The 7050-nt window shown below is 33.5% G+C and overlaps 1 long non-coding RNA gene across 1 annotated transcript; it reads right to left on the reverse strand.

The window, feature by feature from the left end:
• Window positions 1–2380: 2380 nt before the first annotated feature.
• LOC128544234 (uncharacterized) lies at window positions 2381–3673 on the reverse strand. Its single transcript, XR_008365774.1, has 2 exons — window positions 3155–3673; window positions 2381–2682 (listed from the first exon to the last, which is right to left on the reverse strand). It is a non-coding gene; the product is annotated as an uncharacterized LOC128544234 (long non-coding RNA).
• Between the last annotated feature and the right edge of the window lie 3377 nt (window positions 3674–7050).

Genomic DNA, 7050 nt, shown 5'->3' on the forward strand with positions numbered 1-7050 from the left:
AGAAAGAGAAAGAGGCGGAGAAAGAGAAGAAGAGAAGAGATAAGTTAGGTCTGGTCACAGTCACACAATGTATAATGTGAATGTATATTAACTGTAGAGTGCAAGCAGAGACTCTGGCAGGACTAACTATGACAGCATAACTAAAAGGGAGAGCCAGAAGGAAACACGAACATGAGGGCTCCCTGAGATGTAAAGCAAACAATCACCTCACCGTCAACAAACCTACACATGAGGCTTATGTTATTATCTTCACTAATGCAAGTAGACTAAAGGCACACTAAACAGTGTTAATAAGAGTGTGTGGAGAAAGCATTCCTTTAAGTAGCTATTGATTTACAATTATGCTTAGTCATCATTTGATTGTATGAACATAGTGTCTGACATATACAATACCAATATGCAAATTAACTTTACCGATTTAATATGGGACACTTGTTAAAGATGGATGTGCAAAGGGATGTGTTTTTGGTCTTTATCATATTTTGTAGCGCGTTATTAATTGTAATTTAAATATATTTATTTGACATATTGACATTTTGGGATAATTAATAATATTAATATTTAGTGTAATATTACAAGCAGAAAGAGCATCATTTTTAAATCATCCACCCTGGACTGAGACTGATGGAGGTTTAGTGTTTTTACAGATGTGGGCTGATTTCCTTTGAATGTGTCCTTTGGGAAGTATCTCATCACAACTGATGTATGAATTACACCAGACTGAAGATGATTTACTGCTAATGGTGCATTTTAAAACCCACAACGAGAATTTCTAGGCTTAGACAAAATGTTTGACCTATTGTGCTGAAAATCCCTTATTATTATTCCTATTATATAAAGATAAATTCTTAGGGCATAGAGACAGTGGCACTGAAGAAAAGACAGGAGGTAGAGTTGAAGGTAGCACAAATGAAGATGTTGAGGTTCTCTTCGGGAGTGACAAGGATAGATAGAATCAAGAATGAGTTCATCAGAGGGACAACCCATGTTAGATGTTTTGGAGATAAAGTCAGAGAGGCCAGATTGAGGTGGTTTGGACGTGTTGAGAGAAGAGACGGTGAATATATCGGTAGAAAGATGCTGAGGTTGGAACTGCCAGGCAGGAGGTCTAGAGGAAGACCAAAGAGGAGATTTATGGATGCAGTGAGAGAGGACATGAAGTTAGTTGGTGTGAGAGAAGAGGATGCAGAGGATAGGGTTAGATGGAGGCAGATGATTCGCTGTGGCGTGCCCTGAAAGGGAAAAGCCGAAAGACAAATAAGAAGATATAAACAGAAATTCCCTGTTTATTATTATTATTGTTATTATTATTATTATTATTATTATTATTATTATTATTAATGATAATAATAATAATAATAATGATAATAATAATAATGAAATTTGTAATTATGTAATTAAATGATGTCCATAATATGGAGAAATGTCTTCTGACATATTTTGCTCCACGTGATGAAAAAAGTTCGGGTCACTTTAACAGGAAAGGATGCCATAAACACCCTTCCTGAGGTGAGCGTCTGACTTTCTTTAGATGAAAAATGGGCTATTTTGGCATTATAGACATATTAGGTAACAGTTACTCTAATTCCCAATTCTTGGATATTACATAATAAAACATTATGTTCCATAAGAAATACTAAAGATATTATTACCCCATATTATTTCCTGATGTTTGAGGCAGTCAGGATTTTAGAAAAATAAATGGTCAAATTTGGGTGAATGTGTAAATGTGTAAATTGTTAAGTAGCATCAGTCATGCGAATAATAAGCAAATTTACAGAAACTAAATTATGTTATAATCTTAATCTTATAATCTGTTTATTACCTATCTAAGATTTAGATAAGTTCATTTTTTCTTTTCACTTTTTTACATAAGGTAAATTTCACTTTCAATTTTCACATTAACCAAATATACCAAAAATATAATATATATAATAATTAATATTAATATAATAATATATAGATATACTTATAACTAAGCTTTTGTAATACATTTATTGGCTGGATGTTTGGAAAATCTCAGGAAAATTAATGAAAGTAAATTAAATGTCAAATAAATTAGGCCACTTTCTGTTACACTTGCCCATTAGTCTAACCTTAACCGTTTGCACATTTTTACATCAAATCAATGATATAAAATGTTTTGTGAGACCATGTCAAGAAATCCTGTTTACTAAAACCAGGTTTTAAAATTATAAGACTGGAACTGTTAAGATCTTGTTAAAAGTTTCATGTCAAACTTTTTAAAAATGGCTTAAATTTTTTAATGTGTTACTCTCTGGGGGTTAAAAAAATGATATGATGATATTTTAAGCGTAGTTTTGCATCATAGCCGCCCCCCTGCTCAATTTTCTAAAAAATCCCCAACACTAATTTTCCGTTCGTTCCCTATCCTTGCCTGCTCATTTTGATCATGTCTTAATTGCCATCTGAGGCAAATGCAAATGGATGTCATCTTTTATTTAAAGGCTGCCTCTCTTCCTGGCTATGACAGGCAATCGATGTGGTAAAGACCATCAGTGCAATATGACTCTCAGTGATTCACACAGCATCATATCACAATCATTTTCAAGACTCATCACAGCTTTTTACTCATTTTATTCAACATCGCTTACACCGTGTTTCAAAGATGTTTAGTCACTTCTTGACAGTTCTGTGAAAGTAACGCCGGTAAGGCTGTAACTGTTATGCAATAATCAAACACACAAAGAAGGTTGTGTTAAATTCATATAAAGTGAATCAAAAGCAAATAAGAAGACATTTACCAAATAAATAAACTGAAAAACCAGCTAAACACATGATGTTTGTTTATTCATTCATCTTTAAATACTGGTTTATCCTGTTTAGAGTTGTGGAGGTTGTAATGTTATAACTAAGAATTTGAGAAGATTTAATTTGAGAATAATTTTAGCCCCCCTACTATTTTGTTGATTTTTTTCATTTATTTATTTATTTTCAAAACTCTAAGCATCGTCGCAGGAAATTACATAAACGTTACTAACTGACACATATTAGATTTCTTGTTCTAGTGGACAAAGTTTTACTCCACATGCTAACATAATGCTAAGATGCAATTATTACATTATAAATCTGTACAGTCTCAGCACTGGATCTGGAGACCTATTGTCCTGCACAAAGCATCACACTGACTTACCTCTGAGTTCATGCAGAAAACTGCTGCAATCATGAAATCACCTTTACATAATAATTAAACTAGATATGCAAAATCATCATAAACTAGAAAAAAAAAAAATGAATTAAGTAGTTTGAGACATTCTAATATAAAAATGCAGAAATGCTAAAACTGACCCTAACTCTAAACTCAACCTTTGTAACTTTATTTTAACAACCGAAGTTGTGTAAATTTATATAATTTTGCAAGTGTGTAACCATGTTGGACTGAGACAAATCATTTCGAACTTGATCTTTGAATTGTATAAAACAACTGAACCTCTCCTATAATAGATACTAAATGCGGCTGTAGTCTTACTGTTACTGTTTCAATCTAGATGCTCACCTCATCTTTAGAGGAAAACCATCTTCTCAACTCCCACAGTGTCCTTACGACCCACTTCAGCCTAGACGTGTGCACATTCACAGCTGGCTAATATCAGTCCTAATGACTCCACTGTGGCTGCCTGAAATTTGGCTCTCTCTTTCACACACACACACACACACACACACTGACACACAAACAACAGACAACATGCAAATAGGGAAATGGGAGGGGGAAACTACGCCATTACAGGTCACTACAGGTCAAGATTAAATACTTTCTGACCTGACAACAACAGTTGTAGTTAATCTGTATATCCAAACATCTTCTGCTCTCTGTTAAAATAAAAATTCTCATCAGAATTAGACTTCCCAACCCCACATCTCTAAGCCCTATTTGACCCAGAGCTTTTGTACAATCAATAATTCAATCAAGCATGGCTGAGTGAACGCTCTAAAGGCTATTTAAATGTCTGTAGAGAAAAACAGCCATTAGACTCAATATGACATTCTGGCATACAGTAAATCCAGAATTCAAAAGTTTATAGGTCATTTTATTCATAACTTATGAATCATGTATGGCAGCATTTATCTCTTACACACTTTTTTTTTTGTCTGAAACCAATGAATGAGTATTATTGCAATGTATGTGGCAAGCAGTTTACTGTAACATTCCACAAATACATTATGGAATAATTTCAAATCTGTAATATAGACATATATATTCCCTGTTTTTTACTATTTCCCAAATTAACCCTTAATCGGGTGAAGGAACATATTTGTTAACTTCCATTATTATAACATATTTTTGTATAAATTTTTGTAAATTTGCATTTTTTTTTTTTTTTTTTTACAAAATTTATGTTTAAATAGATGTGCATTTAATTTTATCTGTGTTAACTATTTTTATATATTCACATTTTGGAAAAATTATTACTCTAGATGGGTAAGGAATCATAACCCTTTATAGGGCACTTGTTGAAATACTTTAATAATCAACTAAAGTATTTTTTTTTCTTTTCCAAAATGTTTCATTGTACTAATTCTTATGTTGCAAATTAAGGTTAGTAAAGTTACTGCATATGGTTCTTTACACAGTAATAAGTTCTAAGGTAATTTATTTTCTCATTCCATGTGTACAGCCCTCTTTATTTTATCTTTCATGGGTCAGTGATAAGATTTTGCCCATTTGGATGTTTATCTTCTTCTTCTGAAGCATTTGCTTAATTAACTTGGTGCTTTGTTGTTGCTGTCATGCAATATTTCTTCAGGCCTGGAGGTTTTTTTTGTCAAAATATATTGGGATTTGAAACGATCTATGGTTCCCTCTAGCATGATGCTGCCAACACCATGTTTCTCCCTTGGTTATAGTTTTCTTTTTTTTAATAGACTCTCTTGTTTTGTGCCAAATACTTTAGATCTTTGAGATCTTTTAGAATTATGCTTCAAAGGGTTTACATTAATCTCAATACACCTAAACAGATTTGTCACATCGTAGTTTGGGTGGACTTTTTGGTATTTATTTTTTTATTTTTGGCATAAGAATGTGCTTCTGTCTAGACATATTGCTATCACATGCAGGGAGTGACCAATTCTTGCCAGTATTTGTGCCGCTCCATTAATGTTTGCAGTAGGTCTCTTGGCAGTTGACCTGATAAGTATGATTATTGTTCTTCCATCAATTTTAGTGGAATGTCCTGTTTTTGTTTAAATGTTTCTGTGGTGCATTCAACTCAATTTTCTCCACTTTTCGTTAAAGGCTTTTATCATCTTTTAGAAACTCATCTTTTAGAAACTCTCTTTAATCCTTTGTTATTCACTTATGTCATTTTAAGATTTTGGGGTACATTCCATGCCCATACCAATACCCATTCCCATGCCCATGGCGTCACTAGTTTGATGAAATGAAAAAATGATGGTTAAAGAGTCTAATCCAAATGCGGGCATTGATAACAAGGGTATGATCATTACTTTTGAATTAAGTGTGTTTGCATCATTCTGAGCATAGTCTCATGCCCCATTATTAAAGTGTGCACACATATGCAATTAAGTTTTTAGAAATTACTTTTTTTTCCCTTTAATATCTTTCACTAGATTTTTTTTGGTTGCTATATTACATTAAAGGTGGATAAATTTTCTGGGCTTCATTCTGTAACAACTTCAATTCATAAGGGTGTAAACATCTAATATATACTTTAACATTTATGCTTTGTTTAATGTCATCAGATACTGTATTCACCCTGATGTGCATGACATTACAGTCTGGTTACATTTATTTCATGGGTTGCAATGCGTCATATTTTCCATTGTTCTCAATTATTCCCGTAAGTCAAAGTCTCTTTCCCATTTGGACACACTGTCAAATGTGAGCACACACGTTTAACAACAGTGTTACAGACAAAACAACAGGTCAATTGTAGACAAAGAAACTGACAAGAATTAGTCTTGCAAAGAATTCTTGTAAATGGGCAGCATCTGGTAGAAATTGACTAGAATTTCATGTCCTTTTCAATCTAGGGCCAGGTCGAAGTGGGCCTCAACTGATCAGTCAAAATCTTAAAACAACATACAAAACTATGTATAGACATGTCTGTTTATGTAAATACATTTCTATTCGTTTTCATTTCTCTTGTTTTGTATTTTTAACCAATTTTCCTATTTGGGCACCTGTGTACCTGTGATTTGTTACAGTAGTGTTGCACTTCTCAACAGTTGATACAGAACATGCAGATTTAGGTACTGTAATTTCGTGATTAATACTGCATAAGTCTTAACACCAAATAACAATTTTAAGAGTTTCAGAGACATAATAAACATCATATTCTTCTTGGAGTTTTGTTTTTTGTTTCTTTTTTAAAATAAATTGTCTGTTTGTAATATTAAGGCCAAGTTTAATGTCATAGAGTAGATATTTACACTCACATGGGCCATGTCTAATTACACTGATGCAATGCCTTGTGTTGGGTAATGTGTTATTGCTTGAACTAAGATAAAGACTATTTTCCCCTTTGGACACTCAAAAAGATTTGACATAATGAAATAATATCTGAGCACACACACATTTAATGGTAATGTAAGAGATGAAAAAAAAGGGAAGAAATACACTTGCTCATAGTGATTGTCTACACACTGTTTTTGACATTCGAGGCAGGTGTAACTGGGAAATACAATAGAAGAAAAAACTTAAATTTGTCACATATACAATACAGATGCATCACAAGTGCTTTTTTGTTCTTCATATATCACAGCTTGTTAGGGGTCAGAGGACACAGCACCTGGGACAGAACGGGTTAATCTTGCTCTTGGGCTCAACAGTGGCAGCTTGGCGACACTGTGGCTTGAAGCCCTAACCTTCTTATCAGTATCTGTGAGCCATAACTGCCCTAAGCAACAGCAGGAACCAGGGAAAATACATTGGACAACATCCAGCATATTTTGACTTCAGCCACATTGTGACTGCTATCTGAGCTTGTCTTATAAATTGGAGAACAGAATTACATGTGGGTCACATATCTGACAAGATGAGAGCTATAAGCAAACAGTTCAACCCACAGC

This window comes from Clarias gariepinus, chromosome 16 (assembly GCF_024256425.1).
Source record: "Clarias gariepinus isolate MV-2021 ecotype Netherlands chromosome 16, CGAR_prim_01v2, whole genome shotgun sequence".
NCBI lineage: Eukaryota > Metazoa > Chordata > Actinopteri > Siluriformes > Clariidae > Clarias > Clarias gariepinus.